This window comes from Tursiops truncatus, chromosome 15 (assembly GCF_011762595.2).
Source record: "Tursiops truncatus isolate mTurTru1 chromosome 15, mTurTru1.mat.Y, whole genome shotgun sequence".
Classification (NCBI taxonomy): Eukaryota; Metazoa; Chordata; class Mammalia; order Artiodactyla; family Delphinidae; genus Tursiops; species Tursiops truncatus.
The window spans coordinates 73,502,192-73,518,926 of record NC_047048.1 but is presented as its reverse complement, the minus strand read 5'-3'; the positions used below and the strand labels follow the sequence as shown (position 1 = coordinate 73,518,926).

General features: G+C 47.1%; 1 long non-coding RNA gene across 1 annotated transcript in view; it reads right to left on the bottom strand.

Moving 5' to 3' along the window:
* Positions 1 to 10,481: 10,481 nt before the first annotated feature.
* The window catches only part of LOC109551355 (uncharacterized), a 43,369-nt gene continuing 37,115 nt past the window's right edge, over positions 10,482 to 16,735 (bottom strand). Inside the window, exon 3 of the long non-coding RNA XR_002178125.3 lies at positions 10,482 to 11,847. This is a non-coding gene — a long non-coding RNA (uncharacterized lncRNA). The remainder of the gene's footprint in view (positions 11,848 to 16,735) is intronic.

Here is a 16,735-nt window from a genome sequence, read left to right as displayed (position 1 = left end):
TGTTTACATGAGGATTCGTTGTCTGATGGTTTTAGGTTGTTTTATCCAAGAAGGTGCTGCCTCATGAACTTTTGCTAAAATCAGGGACACATCAGTTTCGCCCTTTTGCAGTGGAATTTCATCTTGTGCAAAGTCAGCTGTACAGTGAAAATTAAATAACAACCCCTAAAGCAATAGCTGGCATCTACAGGGCTCTTTATCATATGCCGGACAATATGTTGAGTCTCTTACCTGCTTCTCACCACAGCCGTACGTACAGGCAGGTACGAGGATCCTCACCATTTCCCAGATGAGGAAACTGAGGCACAAAGAGGCCCAGGAACTTACCCAAGACCACAAGTCAGTGAGTGGCATGTTCAAAATTACTCTTAAAAAAAAATCTCTAAAAAAAGCCCAGAAAGCCCAGTCTATGTGGTTTAATGCAGAGACTTTTAAACTTTATCTCAGCACATAGCATGAAATGTATCTTGCGTTGTGACCCGGTATGCACACGTGCAGAGAGATACATGTGTGGGCAGACACACATGGGACAGAACTGACAAGCGTCATAAAGTAATATTTACCTGATGATGTGTGAAGCGATCAGTTATTTCCCTCTCTAACCTATTGTCTTCCACTCTATTCCATCCTATTAAGAAAAATTCTGACCCACTGATTTTATTTCTTAACCTCCTAACAGCTCACAACCTTCTGATCCGTTATGATATAGTTTGAAAAATCACTAGTGGGAAGCATGTCACACAAACATGTAAAAAAGATGTTACACGTTTTTTTAAAAAATCTTTGGAAATAGTGATACTGACACGTATTTAGGGCTTATTATGGGCCAGACACTGTTCTTGGGACTTTTTAATTATTAACTCAATCCCTAGCACAACGCCATGGAATATTAGGTTCAACCACATGACATTGACAATATTTAACATTTTCCTATGGAAAACAGCAATTTCATATGGTTGAAATCATGACAATTCCATTTTATACACAATAAAACTAAGGAACAGAGAGGTTAGGTAACCTGCCAAGATTGCACAGCTGGTACGTGATGTTGCTGCGACTCACTCCCAAGTAGCCTGGCTCTAGCCCATGTCCTCCTGACCGTTGTTTGGCCAGTGCTTTTTGGTCACTGACTCCTCAAGGACACTGAGGAAGCTTGCAGCAGCCACGTGAATGAGCAGTGATTTCCCTCCTTTGCTTTATTCCTGGGAAAACTTTCATGGCCTCCAGTGCCTGGGGCACCCCCCTACAAACTCAAGGCCTGGCTGGATCCCCACCTAATCTAGTCCTTCTCTGCACTTCCTTTCCCCTCCACGAGTGCAGCTGAATTTGTCAGTGAGTTAAGTGCAGTACGGTACGATTACCTGCTGTGCTCTCCTTGGGATTATGCTTGGGTGTCCATCATCGGATGAATGGATAAAGAAGATGTGGCACATGTATAGAATGGAATATTACTCAGCCATAAAAAGAAACGAAATTGAGCTATTTGTAATGAGGTGGATAGACCTAGAGTCTGTCATACAGAGTGAAGTAAGTCAGAAAGAGAGAGACAAATACTGTATGCTAACACATATATATGGAATCTAAGAAAAAAAAATGTCATGAAGAACCTAGGGGTAAGACAGGAATAAAGACACAGACCTAATAGAGAACGGACTTGAGGATATGGGGAGGGGGAAGGTTAAGCTGTGACAAAGCGCGAGAGAGGCACGGATATATATACACTACCAAACGTAAGGTAGATAGCTAGTGGGAAGCAGCCGCATAGCACAGGGAGATCAGCTCAGTGCTTTGTGACCACCTAGAGGGGTGGGATAGGGAGGGTGGGAGGGAGGGAGACGCAAGAGGGAAGAGATATGGGGACATATGTATATGTATAACTGGTTCACTTTGTTATAAAGCAGAAACTAACACACCATTGTAAAGCAATTATACTCCAAGAAAAAAAAAGAAAAAAAACGTCGTCAGAGGCTCACTGAAAAGTCAAGCCACATCCTGGACAAGAAGTACCTTCCTCAGACCTAATGCATTTACAGAAAGCTTAGAGCTGGGGGAGCCATCAGAGCTCTGATGGCCTGACTGCCCAGCACGAGTCTCGGCATCAGAACATCCTCAACACTGGATGACCCGCCCCGTCACAAAGCCTTCCAGTTTCACGGTGCCCCTTTGCACCAAGGCCTCATCCATCAGCTTCTGGAAATTTGAATTCTATTTTGTGAGCGGTGGGGTGCTCGCTTACCATTTATTCACCTCCCCCGGGATTTTCATCTCCTCTTAAGTTTGATGGGTCTGTGAGTTACAACCAAACAGTCCAGTGGGGTAGCACCTGATGCCGGGTTTGGGCTCAGGTTCTAAAATTACTAAACAAAGGGAACATCAAGTGTAGGAACCACTTGCATGTTCAAACCCCGGAATGGTACTCAGTGTGGGTAAATGAGCCCATCTGCAGCGGCCTTTGGCAGCTGAGACCCGATGGAGGAAGAATGGATCCATCTGCCATCTCCCCCTCCACCGGGCAGGGGCCCAGGCGGGGGGCGTGGCAGGCAGGATTATTTGCATGCATTTAAATAGTCAATGTGTATTAGCATGACATTTACTACTATACGTGTTGTAAAACTAAAGATAATCTTCCCATGTTTTGTTCTCTGTCAAGTGTATTTATTTCTGATGCAACTCTGTGGTAATCCTAACAAAAGATCTGCTCTTGGGGGGACACTGATGGATTTTAAAGAGCATCGGATGGGATTGAGGAGACCCGGATGCTGTACCTCTTTCACTTACCGACTGTGTGACCTTGGAGAAGTCATCTATTTCTGAGACACAGGTCCTCTTTTTTTCCTAGAGTCTCAACTGGGGTCAATTTTGCCCACAGGGGCCATTTGGCAATGTCTGGAGACATACTTGGGGCTGTCACTACTTGGAGGGGAGGGTGCTACTGGCGTCTAGTGGGTAGAGGCGATGGATACTGCTAAACACCCTACAATGCACAGGACAGGTCCCTACAACACAGTTATCCAGCCCCAAATACCAACGGCGCTGACGTTGAGAAACTCTGGTGTAGACATACAAATGGTATGAAAAATACAATATCAATATACACATCTCTACCCGGCAGACATCAGGAGAGAGTTGAAGCTCCTGCTCTCCATGCATGCCCCTCCTTCCCGGCAGAGGTAGCCGCTGTCCTAAACTGTGTGATTATCATGCTCATGCATGTCTTATGTGTACACACTCCCCATAACTAGGGAATGATAATAGCAGATTGGTCTCATTAACAGGGCTGTTACAAGGCATTTGCAACAGAAAGCCCAAGAAAGTGTCTTAAATATTCCATAGCATAAGTTATAATCTGGAATGATTACTATGACTTTATTTGCTTTTCCTATTGCCCCTTTGAGCATTCAGAGTAGAAATCATTCTGCCTCGTTTGACAGAGGCAGACATGAAGCCCAGAGAGGTTGAATGACTTTTCGTTGGCTGCACAGCAAGTTAGGACCCAAGCTGGGCTCAAACTCTGGTCCTCTGAGTCAACTTCTGGTTTCAAGAGTGGAGCTTGAAGACACTTTCAAAGAATTTGAACCATGGGAGTTAATAGAAGCTGATTCTGGGCCTTTCACCCCAGTTAGCAGTGCTCTCGGGTGTGTGTCAAAAGCATTTCAGCCCGATTTATTCGCCTCTCCCTAAGTTGCCATTTCATTTCATGAAGCAGCAGTGAAGCCGCTGTCTCTCCAGGTGGGTTGAAAATTGAAGTCTGATCCAAAGGCATCTGCCCTTTCAGGCCAGCCCCCTCCTGAGAGCGAGAGCCAGCAGGGACAGCAATTTGCCTCTCATGTTCATTTTTGTTCCTCATGAAATACGGTTAAAAAGAAACCAGTTTTTGAGCAAATGACCCAGGTGATTAGGTGAAATCCCTTCTCTTGCCTTATGCTCCTGCCGAGAAGCTGCAACCAGATTGGGAGGGGGGGGCGGCGGCAGGAGTCAGGTGGGGGAGGAACCTGGGTCAGAGTTACTGCCCATCCCTCCAGGAGGTAAGTTTGGGACGCAGACCCACTTCACAGATGACCCCTATCTTATTTTTCTATTTAATCAAAGGTATGTACACACAGATTAAATGACCAAATGGTTCTATAAGATTTGTTACAGAAAAGGCATTTTCTCACTCCCTTTGCCCCAATTTTCTGGCACTCTTAGGAGACTGCTTTCAACTCTTTTAGCTGAATGTGTTGGTACTTAAATCTAAATAGCATGCTTATAAAAAGTCTCCCTGTCTTGGAAGGCTAAGCAGTGACCAAGGAGATATAATCGGTTGTTACTAAGTGAAGGACATGTTCAGCTGCACGTATAGCAGCAGCAACCTTATGCTCGTGAAGCGTGCAGCTAATGATGCTGAACGTAGAGAAAGGAGCCACCTGTGTCCCCACTGGCCATGTGGAACCTACTCACCGGAAGGGCCAGGACTATAACCCAGGTCTTCTGTAACTCCCAGTGCGGCGATCATCTTCATTGCAGTAGAGCCGATGATAAGGGTCAAGTTTCCATAGGGTTAGCAAAAGTGTCTAGTAATCATTACAGTAGTAATAGTAATAGCAGATGCTCTTGCTTGTCTACCCAACAGCCATCACCTCTCGCTTCCTACAAACAGATCCCTGATTTTGTGTTGAGATAGGAGTTAGTGACCTCGAGATCTCTGGGAAGCTAGCCCATGTTCAATCCCAGAGGATTAATTTAGTCTATAACCACCAGGGTACATCCTTTTCCCCTTTGTCAGTGATTGGCTCAGGAGTTGGCATGTGAATCTGTTCTGGTTAATGAGATGTAAGGAGAAGTATGTTGGGGACTGAAAGAGACAAAGCCTTATGACAAAACCTTTTACCGCTGACTCTTTCTCCCTTCTAGGGATGGGAGAGCAGAATGTTGGCAGCCACCTTGTGACCATGAGGATGCAGGTGTGAGGATGAAAAGCCAATACACTGAGAAAGGCAGAGCAGAAGTGTGGAAAGATCCTGCGTCCGTGGTGACGTCACACTGCTGCTACGCCAGCCCTGAGCTCTCGGGGCTCCAGATACCTTGTTCAATATGAGACAAGAAGGTGTTTTTAAAGCCTAAGACAGAGTTCGTCAGGGGCTCTGTAATTGCAGCCAAGTGCATTCCCATTGCTATAAGTATCTTCCCATTTAGAGTGGGCTCTGATTGAGTGTCTCATTTCCTTGGGAGGAAATCGACAAATACTGTAGCCAGCCACAATGATGGGCCAGGGATTTCCTAGGCCCTCAGAATACAAAGATAAATTGAACTCTGTCTCTGATTTCACAAAAACTAAAAACATAAGAGAGGAAACATGCAAAATGGTTGTATTTACAATAGCTGCTACCCTTACGCATCAACACTGCCCTGAACACTGGACATGTGATAACGCATTTGACCGTGGGTGGAGGGGGTGGCAGGCAAAGCTGGTTGAAACAGCACCAGCCTTGCTGGACAATAGTGGTTCTGCTTCCTGTTTGTAACCAACCCGGGTCCAACATGAGTCTAGAAGCTGAACTTCAAGGGTGTGACGATCCTGAGGGTTAACGGTGGGCAGGAGCCCGAATCCCTGACTCTCTCATCTTTACTGAAATGGAGTGTGCAAGTCTCAGCGGCAATGAGGGGAAATGCCAGAACATTCCAGAAACTCCAGCTTAGGAAGACTGGAACCCACCATGCCGCACTGGACTCTTGAGTTCCAGCTCCTCTGCCCTTCCGGATGGGAACACACATCTGTTGGCCTCTACAACCTGCACGTGGCAGGAAGGGTTATAAATAAACTGTCCTCCCTCCCTCCCTGCTGCCCTCCACCCTCTGACAACTCAGCTTGTGGTTTCCTCTCCCTTTGAAAGCCTTCCCCAGCCTGATGCAAATCCTAATTAAAATCATGCACAGCGTGACTTTTAATTAGCCTGAGCAACCCCAAGAAAGGCATCAATATTGGAGCAGGATAATTGTGCCCAGGGCCTCTCCCCCAAGGATCAACACAATGCCGCAGCTGGGGGAGGCCCTAGCGCCCATGCTGGGAAGGGCCACCGAGGGGTCAGGCTGGGCTCAGCAAAGCACAGTTTCACTTGGGGCGGCCTCTTTGCAGGCAGGAGGCAATGACTTTGATCAGGGGGTTTGCAGATTGATTTTATGTAAGCTAGATGGGATTTCAAACAGGTCCCAAAGGGTCTGGGGTTGGGGTGGGGGACTCGGAATCGAGATTTGGAGGAGGGAATAAATGGAAAACAAAATCCTTTTTTCCTGACAAATAAAATAATTGGGGCACAGTGATTTCTTAAAGCAGAAATTTCGCTCTTCCTGATTCCCTCAAAGCCATAGATGTTTTCTGTGCCTTTGCTCGTGAATCAACTAGAAATGTGACTGGGGGAGGGGGACGTAACAGCGTTTTTTTTTGCTCAGGAGAATTCATTAGGAATTCTGGAATGCTGACGTAAACTCACTCCTAGGGCTGCCAGCTTGAAAGTTCCTAGAACCCGAGGTGGGGGAACCCATTTAAAACCGCAGGCAGCCTTCCTGCAAAGAGACCCAGCTCAAAACGGATGCCTGGTTGGAAGCAGGACCCTGGATGCCTTCTTAGGGCCTAGACTCTTAACAGGTTCCATGGTCCATCTAAATGTTGGCTTAAAGATGGATTTACACGTCAGGGGGCAAGCCTGGGAAACCCTAGAGCTAACAGGGGAGAAGAAGGTAAGTTCCACAGGTCAAAAATCATAACAGGAGTTAAAGGGAAAATGGGATTCGAATTGCCAAAAAGCAGATTTTCATAAGACACATACCTGCACGTTACTATTTTGCAGATCTAGATGTGACGTATACTAAAATCAATGTAAAAGAGTTGGCTGTTGACAATCTTTTCTCTTAAATTCTTTGTGTCTGTCTCCCTTATTTTATGACCTTGACATTTTTAAGGAGACAAGATAGATTACTCAAGTCAACAAATGGATAGGCTTCCACAAAAGGGACATCTTATTTAACCTGAATCTCAGAAATGAGAGAGAAAGATGTTTATGTCGTAGGTGGGGATGGGGGTAGTGGGGTGGGTTCTTCACGTCAGAGTTTCCAGGGCAATACAGATCTGATATGTTAGGATGACAATCTCTGCTGTCTTCAAATTCCCCAGGGTCATGAAATGCCCCTGGGCTATGCTGCTTCCAGCAACTGTCCACATCTGGTGATCACTTTCCACCAAGAACTTCAGTGACAGGCATGAGAGCCTTCCAGAGTAAAGGACACCCCCCACGATCATTTGTTCCTTCCTTGATGGGTGTCACCCTCCGACAGGCCATAACTGCTTCTCTAATACTTTTGTGAAGCCTCCATCCCATGCATACAAATGCCTTTGTCTGGCCACCATGTTCCCCAGGATGTGCAACCATGGTGGAAAGAGAAGCAACGGTATCACTTTGCTTCTCCTCTTTCTCTCACACTCAGTCCAACATGGCTGTGAGTCCTGTTGGTCCTTCACTGAAAAATATACATCATCCGACCACAGCTCCCCACCTTCATTCAAGTTCCATCTGTCCCCTCTCTCCTGGTTTGCAGTATTAGCCCCCTAAATAGGCTCTTCGTTTCCATCTTTGTCTAGAGAAACTGTCCTGTTCGAGACTATACTTTTTAAACTTTTCATTTAAAAATTAGACACAGGTACCCCAAATCCAACAAAAAATGTATAGCTTCGTGAAATATATCAACAGACATTCTTTTAATCAGGACCAAGTCAAGAAATAGCACTTTGCTGGAAGTCCCTCCATGGCGCCATGGCTGCACCCCAATCACAGCCTGACCCTCCCTCCAAAAGTAACCACCCTCTGACTCTTTCAGTTAATAGCTCCCTACAATCTTTATGGCGTCATCACCCCAACGTGCCTCCCTAGGTCCTACAGTTAACATAACCCAGTTGGTAAATCGTGGCATGTCTTTTTAGTCTACGGGTTTCCTGTCCATGCCTCTTTTCCTTAGAATCTCTCTGTTGCAGTGCCTGGGCTGCGTGACCTACAGAGTTTCTCACAGCCTGGACCTTGGTAATTTCATATTCATGGTGCAGTCAACACCTCCTTCTCTCTGTCCTCCATCTTTCTTGGAAAATGGCAGCCGGACCCAGAGGTGTAGTCAGAATTATGTGTGATACTGAAAAGGTTCTAAATTAGAAAGGAGCTATTGGGGAACTGAAGGGGATGAAATTAGAAAGTTGGATGATGATATTAAAGGCCACCAATCAGAGACCACCGGGAACCTCCCTGCAGCCACAGTTACATTTAGCTAACCTGCTGCAACAAAGGAGATCACACCCATAGCAAGGCAGGACAATCTCCGTAAGAGGTACAGGGAAGAGCTTCCTATAGGATTTGGGCCTCCATTGAATGATTCTAAGGAATTAAGGAGGCAGGGTCAAAAAGTGGGGCAGTTTGGTGATTGGGTATCTTTTTTTTTTTTTTTTTTTTTGCGGTACGCAGGCCTCTCACTGCTGTGGCCTCTCCCGTTGCGGAGCACAGGCTCCGGACACGCAGTCTCAGTGGCCATGGCTCGTGGTCCCATCCGCTCCGCGGCATGTGGGATCTTCCCGGACCAGGGCACGAACCCGTGTCCCCTGCATCGGCAGGCGGACTCTCAACCACTGTGCCACCAGGGAAGCCCGGGTAGCTTTTTTTAATAAATATAATTGACGTATAACATTATGATGTGATGGGGTATCTTAAATATTTTTACCTTGCAGGGAGGAAGATGAATGCAGGGCTAGGGTGTCATTGGTAAAGAGGCAGCCACCACTCGCACTAGCAGAAGAGCATGTTCAGTTATTTCTGTACGTGCGTGGTCTTGTCTCTGCCTAGTTTCACACAGGGTCATGTCGTGGCCTTGTCTGAACATGTTTGTGTTCCACAAGCTTTGTTCCTGTTGATTGGGAGCATCACGGCCTAGCCGCCAGGTGCGAGGTGGGTTATTTTTCCCTTTCTCCGTTCCCCTCCTGGTTTAGCTGCAAACAAGACTGATTTTACTTTATCAGTGGTCATATTATGGAAGGCCTTACCTATCCGTTTGAGGAAGTTTGTATTTCATTTGGTACATAAGACGGGAGCTACCAAGGATGCTTGGGCTCTGGAGTGAGGAAGTTAGCATCGTACTTAAGGAATTGGGTGTCAGTCTATTGGGAGAGAAAAGTTAGAGGCAATTATCAAGAGCAAAGTGAGAGGCAGTGCCATATGAATAAAGGTGCTGGCAATGGGAATAAAACAAAGATGATGGAGCCATTAGAGGGGAGGAAATAACAAGGCTGCACCCTGGACGGGCTGTGGGGTGAAGACAGCGTGGCAGGCACTGATGTTTGCTGACCCAACACCCATCCCCCACCCTTCTTGCCAACAAAACCCCGATGGTTTTTCCTAAGCCAATGGCAATGAATCACGATTGGTCAAAACCCATCTGGACTCTCCCAGGCACCATACCAGATGCTTGCCCTGCACCCCCTGCAGTGAAGGCTGCCCTGTGACCTCACTCAGGACAAGGGGACCAAAGGGGATGTGTGGTGGGGCTCCTGGGAAAGGTTTTCATTCCTTATAAAAAGGACAGATGTGGGAATTCCCTGGCAGTCAAGTGGTTAGGAGTCGGCGCTTGACACTTTCACTGCTGGGGCCCGGGTTCAATCCTTGGTCAGGGAACTAAGATCCCGGAAGCCGCACAGTGCAGCCAAAAAAAAAAAAGGAAAGAAAGAAAAAAAAGGACAGGTGTAAGGAGAGTGCTCCCTTGAATTGCCCCCTTTCCCTCATTTTTGGCAAAAGAGGAATATGTGATGCCCTCAGCTGTCCTCCCAAGTGTTTTGCTAAAAACACTTGTTTTTGTGAACTGCTGTTTGTTGGAGTTGCTGAGACTTGTGGCCTAAAGCATCCTAACCAACGCCCAGGGGGAGCCAAAGATGACTGGAATGTCTCTGAACCTGGGTGAATGACTGATGCGGGGGTCTGAGTAGAAGCATGGACCTCTGGAGGAGAAGTGTATTGGGGGTGGGTAAGGAAGATGGTGATTTTGTTGAATCTTCTGGGCTTAAGTTGAGAGCAAATACCAAAGTCTGGGGCTTGGGACAGAGGCTAGAACATGAGAAGGAGGCGCTGGGAGCCACTGATTGGCTGGAGGTTGAAAAATGATGCCATGGGTGAGGAATCCCGCAAGCGTTTGAAGATCTGCCTCATGTCTGTTTGGGGGGGCTCCTTGGTAAATATATACTTTAATTCTTTTCCAGATAGTCAGATATGACTTTTAGGATGTTGTGAGCTCATAGCTTGGCTCGGTTTCTGCATTTCCGAAGCCTGGCTGGAAAATAAATTTGCATCCCTTGTCAATACCGTCACCAACCAATTCCCAATGGAGAATTTTCCCACTGCATTTGTTTCCTTTTCGAAAAAAAATTTTTTTTTCATTTTTCCACCTTCAAATGCAGCTGTGGCCACAGTTTCTGGGAACCTGTACATCAGTGGAACAGCCTACAGGGAATGGTGGGGCCTGTTGAGCCAGGAGGAGGAGGCATGAGGGTAAAGGGCAGAGGACCCTCTGGCCCGGGCCCCAGGAAGGGGGATCGAGACAGGCAGTCAGGGAGGGAGTGCAGAAGAGTTTGGGGACCCCTGGATGGCTGACCCCTTTACCTCTTAAAATATCCACATCTAACCATTTGAAACAGGAGAGAGCTGCCCATTTTTCCAGACTCGGGGACAACGCTGGCTCCAGACCCATTTCTCCTAACTCTTGGTCCATTGTTTTCTCCCCGCCTTCTCATTCCGAATGAGATGAGACATCCACGGAGGGCTTTGAGCAGAAGAATCGTTACGGTCTGATCTGCATGTAAATGTACCACCCAAAGCACTCCAATAAGGAGAAGAGATGAGCATAGACGGGCAGGGCAGGAGGTGGGAGACCAGTGAGAAGCCAACGCAAAACCCGTGTGAGAGAGGATGGCGGCTTGGATTTTGATGGACTGGACGTGGCATCTGAGAGAAAGGAAGGAGATAAAGATGACTTCCATACAAATTATTATGCATAAAATAAGCTACAAGGATATATTATACAACAGAGGGAATATAGCAAATAATCTATTGATACAACAACTATAAATGGCGTATAACTTTTAAAAATGGTGAGTCACTGTATTGTACACCTGTAACTTCTATAATATTGTACAGCAACTCTACTTCAATTAGAAAAAAAGAATAAATGAATAAAAGATGACTTCTGGGTTTGGGTCCTGAGCAACTCGACAGCCTTGCCTTTCTCTGAGATGCGGAAGACCAGAGAAGAAGCGGGTTTAGAGGGAGGCGTAAGAAGTTTCATTTTGGACAGGCTGAGGCTGATATGCCTGGGCAGCTGAGTGCATGAGTTGGGAGTTGAGAATTCAGGGGAGTTTCAGGCCAGAAATATACATGCGGGCGCTGTCAGTAGGTAGGAGATGTTTAAAGCCTTCAGGCTGGAGAAGCTCTCCCAAGGAGAGAGTGCTGTATGGGTAGTTTTGAGAAGAGTCCCTCCCTGTCCTTCTCAGACATGGGTTTCCTGAGTGACCTTGACCAAGTCCCTTCACCTCCTGGGCCTTTGGCTTGTCTGCAGAAGTATGGACTGGAGCACTTGGTCTCCAAGACCCTGCCCTGCTCTGAGATGCTATGATAGAGGCTCTTCGAGGTGCATCACCGCCTGGGATGTGCAGGCAATGGAACGGCTGCTGTCCTCCATCCGTGTTGATCCCAACGAGGACAAAGATTCAGATGTGGGTGGGCTACCATCACGCTCAGCGAAACCTTCATGCCGCTGGAGTGAGACCTCAGATGTCCTCCGTTCTTCAAGCTGTGAAACAAGCAAGCCCTTCAATATCTCCAGTTTTCTACAACAAGAAGTCAGAACCATTAGAGAAATCCGTCCACCTGGGAATCTCGGGAGGACTGGAGTGGCCAGCAGGGTCAGCCAGCCCTGCGATCATGTCACCAGGAGATCGTCTGCAACCTGCTTATCCACCAGCTGGGAGATGGAGGGCTGTGGTTGCAGCCCGGGCCCTTCTGCTGGGCATCCTCTTTCCCATCAGCAGAGCACTGCCATTCTTACCTCCAGAGCTCTGTAAATGTAATCATTTACATTACACTCTAGGGTGACTGGGCCCTGAGGGGGCGGAGTCAACATCTGTCCTAATGACACAGTGTCTTCAGCGGGTGCCTCAGAGATGGGGCCCCGGACAAGGGGGGAATCCTTTGTTTCTAGGTCATGCAGGCTATTTTCATAGAGAGCAGAATGAAATGGAGACCAGAATAGACTGGAAGGGCTTATTGCGTTGAACTGAAAACTTCCTGGCACCCAAAAGGTCAAAGTCAGCAATGATGAGCTGATGAGACCAACAGGAAAATCCACGTGGGTGGCCCTCCCATAGGTGGTGGGTGCCATGGTCTCAGAGCACGACCTCTGGCAGACACTCCCTGGCTTCAAATGCTGGCTCTGTCGTTTTTCTAACTGTGTCACCTTGGACCAGTGACATAAACCTCTGTGTGTTTAGAAGCTCCACATGAAAAGTGGATGCATAATGGTCCCCACTTCATAGGATTGCTCTTGGGATGACGCGAGTTCACACGTGTCCAGTCCTTAGAACGATGCCCGGGGCACTGGGAGTCCTGTAAGAAGCTCGCTGTTCATAAGGGTGGATCCCTTAACCAAACTCCATCCCACTATTTGAAACATCACCAGGGACACATCGGGGCCCAGAACTCCTAGTAGATGAGAAGAACTCAGCTCACACACGTCTTACTTCTCTTCTCGCTCTTGAATCAGATTTAAGCCAATGTTTTTTGTGTTCTTTTTTTTTTGCGGTACGCGGGCCTCTCACTGTTGCAGCCTCTCTCGTTGCAGAGCACAGGCTCCGGACGCGCAGGCTCAGCGGCCATGGCTCACGGACCCAGCCGCTCCGCGGCATGTGGGATCTTCCCGGACCGGGGCACGAACCCGCGTCCCCTGCATCGGCAGGCGGACTCTCAACCACTGCGCCACCAGGGAATCCCAAGCCAATCGTTTTTGACTTGGTGTCTGCAGTGTGAGGGACTCTGGCCGGAAACACAGAACCTTCTGATCAAGACATGGAGCCGAGACACAAGAGTGTGACTTGCTGAACAGAACGCGAGGTGCAAGTGACGCGCAGATGGTGACGGGGAAAGTGTCAAAGGGCAGCAAGTGATCCATGGCCAGACACTGGGACAGACTGGGAGAAGTAGAGGAATTTGAACAAAGAGTATCAGTGGGTCATCCACTCGGAAAACCCAAGAGAACCAACCAGAACTTTCAGAGCTTATAATTGTGCCAGAAATACCATGAGCTACAAAGTCAGCCTATAGTTAGGGAGCCAAGCAAGTCAATTATGACATTTCCATAAAGAGAGAAACAAGTAAGGAGAACCTAAAAGTTTGTTGAGAAGGAAGGAAATTTAAGAGGAACTTGCTTTACCAAATTTGGTGTTGATACAGGAATAAAGGAAAAGATCGATGGAACAGAATCCAGGTGCCAATTAATGTATCCTATGTATGAAGAATAAGCAAGTTAAATCCCAAACAGAAACAAATCCAATTTTCAACAGCAATGATATACAGGACTTAGGTATTAGTGTTATAACACGTCCGTGGGAGCCATGTGAATAGAGCTATGCAAGGAAAGAACCAAATGCTAAGTTTCATAGCATATTACTGGATAAAAGTTAATATTGACTAGATAGCTATTTCCTTCCTTTCAAGCTGTAGAATGTGAAGTTCCATGCAGTCATCATGAGGAAAATGGTCTAAAGTGAATTGGAAAAGAAAGTCATAAAAAAAATTTTTTTTTAATAAAAAAGAAATGATGGAGTTAGTTCTATCAGATATTCTCACACATAGAATCATAATAACTGAAGTGTGGGGCTGATTGAGAACAGAACTCAATAGAAAGTTCAGGAAAAGATATAAGATTTCACAATGTGATAAAGCTTGCATTTCCATTATTTGGCAGAAAGTAGATTATTCAATAAATGACATTCAGACAATTTGGAAAAGACCTAGTGATCTAGACAAAAATATTAAATGCGATCCATATGTCATTACGTCCGTTGAAATAAATTCTAGACGCACTGTTAATGTAAATAGAAAACAATGCAGTCCTGGTAGAAAATAAATGAATGTTTATATAACATCAGGGAATGTGTGAATATGACAGTAAATGCGGACAGCACAAAGGAAAAGTTGGCTGCATGTGAAAAGCAGATGAGAAATTTTCTTTCATATCTCTCAAATTCATTCATTTCTCAATTCCACAAACTTATGCCAAGATATCATTTCTTCCCTGAATTCATTCATTCACTCATTGAGTGCCCACTCTATGACAGATGCTATTGGTGGTACCAGGGATAGCGTAGTTTAAAAACAAAGGGGCAAAAATCCTGACCCTCTGGAGCTCTAATACTGTTGGAGCAGACAGAGTATAAGCAGGATAAATAAGTAACATATATAATAAGTCAGACTGTGTTTGGATTTTTGAAGAACGATACAGGAAGGGAAGGAGATGAGTTTCTGGCAGGGAGGGAGTCGTTTGCAATTTTAAACAGTGGTCAGGAAGGCATCTCGGAGAAGCTGACATTTGAGCAAAAAATCAGAGGAGGAAAGGGGGTAACTTCTGTAAATAAGAGCAAAGGCCCTGGGCCAGACGTGTGCCTGACCGTGTGTGGGGATCCCCAGGTAAGATGGTACGTGAGGGAAAAGAGTAGCAAAGATGAAGACAGGAAAAGTCAGCCCTGGGCTGAGGGCTGACCACATGGGCTCTTATTTCCCAGGGTCACAGAATAAAATGGTCTTAGAACCAAGACTCAGATGGAAGTTACCCAATTCCAGGCCTTTCTTACGTGTTCCTTGAGCCCGGCTGGTCCCACTCTGCTCATCCACCTCCTTGAGGCTTCGGCCCCCACTGGGAGGGAGGGTCCATGGGCTGACTATGTGATTCATCCCCCAAACTGGATCCTTGTTGAGCACGGCTGGAGGCACCATTAGCAATTATTCCAGGACATGGCGCCTGTCCCAGGCAAACTGAGCATGACTTGTGGTCACCTCACCGGCACCATGTTTGCACAGCACTTTCCATAAAATTGAGGAAATGCCCATTGTCTGCACAGAGAATGGGGACAGGCTGATGGTCCAAAAGGGTGGAAACCCAGGCTCCACCCTTCCCAGCTCTGTGACCCTGGGCAAGCTCTGTGCTTTCCCTAGGCCTCAGTTTCCTCAATTGTCAAATGGCTGAGGCAATAATAACCCCCCACCTTTCATGGTTTCTCTAAAGATGCAATGAGGTGACACGTGTGAAGCTCGTCAAACCATGCCCGGCTCGTGGTGTGCGCTCTACAAGGACTGGCTTTCATTGTCACGGGTCTGACATGGGTCTCAAAGGTCTGAAATGAAAGTATCAGCAGGGCTGCTCTAAGGGAGAATCTGTTTTCTGGCCTTTTCCACCTCCTGTGCCACCCACATTCCTTAGCTCATGGCCTCATCCCGCCATCTTCAAAGTCGGCAATGTAAGGCTAAGTCCTTCTCACGCTGCTTCTCTCTCTCTTCTGCCTCCCTTGTCCACTTGCAGGGACGCTGCTGCTAACACTGGTCCCACCCAGATAACCCAGGATCATTCCCTATTTTAAGGTCAGCTGACTAAGCAACTTAATTCCATCTGCAACCTAATTCCCCTTTGCCATTTAACGAGCATGTTTAGTTTCCAAGATAGGACATGGACATCTCAGGGGACCATTATTCTGCTCACCACAGGGGTAATTGAAACCTAACCTCCTCCCATTCCCCAGGTGGGAGCACTGAGGCCCCTGAAAAGGAAGTGAGCTGCCCAAGGTACCATCAATGGTCAGTGCAGTGACCAGACTCCACCCACAAACCCTCGCTCCCAGACCAGGGCTCTCCCAGGTAGAGAAAGTTCCACGCAATCGATTTCACAGCTGGGGTATTCAGAGAGAGATTTACTGCATTACGGCCGCGGGAAGCACTTGCTCATTTTCCTAAGCTGCTCAGCCTGGGGTCTTTCCTCTAGTAAGAGGTAAGTGACAGTCGGGGACTTTCTCTGTTGCTGGAAGTCACACCAAGTTCAACGATAATCATTGTGGAAGCACCCTTCCCCAGTCACAGATTCATTACAAAAAAATGTTTCAAAATAAATGTCCATTTCCCACACCTAGAATAGAAAATGGATACGGCAGTCGTGCTCAGGGCACGTGACTGGTCCAAGAGCTGATTCAGTCATATTCCGGCATCTCAAAGGTCACTCGGGAATCTTCAAGAGCACAGCCCCCTCGTGCAGCTGGGCGGGGGAGGGATGAGAAGGCGGGTAATTTATACACATAATTATCCTCCTGGAGTGAACAGATGGGAGTCTTTCTCCAGGAGACGTGGTGTACAACGTCCCATTTCTCACTGGGGCAGCAGGGACAGTTCCAATTAACCAACTTCCCATGAACCGGCCCCCAGCAGAACTCAGGGGAGGGAGAGGAGGGAGAAAAATGTTCCGTGTTTGTGTTCGCATCTGTCCAAGCGAGGCGCCCACTTGAAAACTTAACGTTCTCCCCACAGTTAGAAGCGACATGCTGGGGTTTCTAGAGTCAGAGGCTCACAGTCGTGCTCACACGCCACCTCCAGCCCGCAGTAGTCCCTCCGTCCTCAGCCAGGAGGCCAGGGTTGAGGGGGGT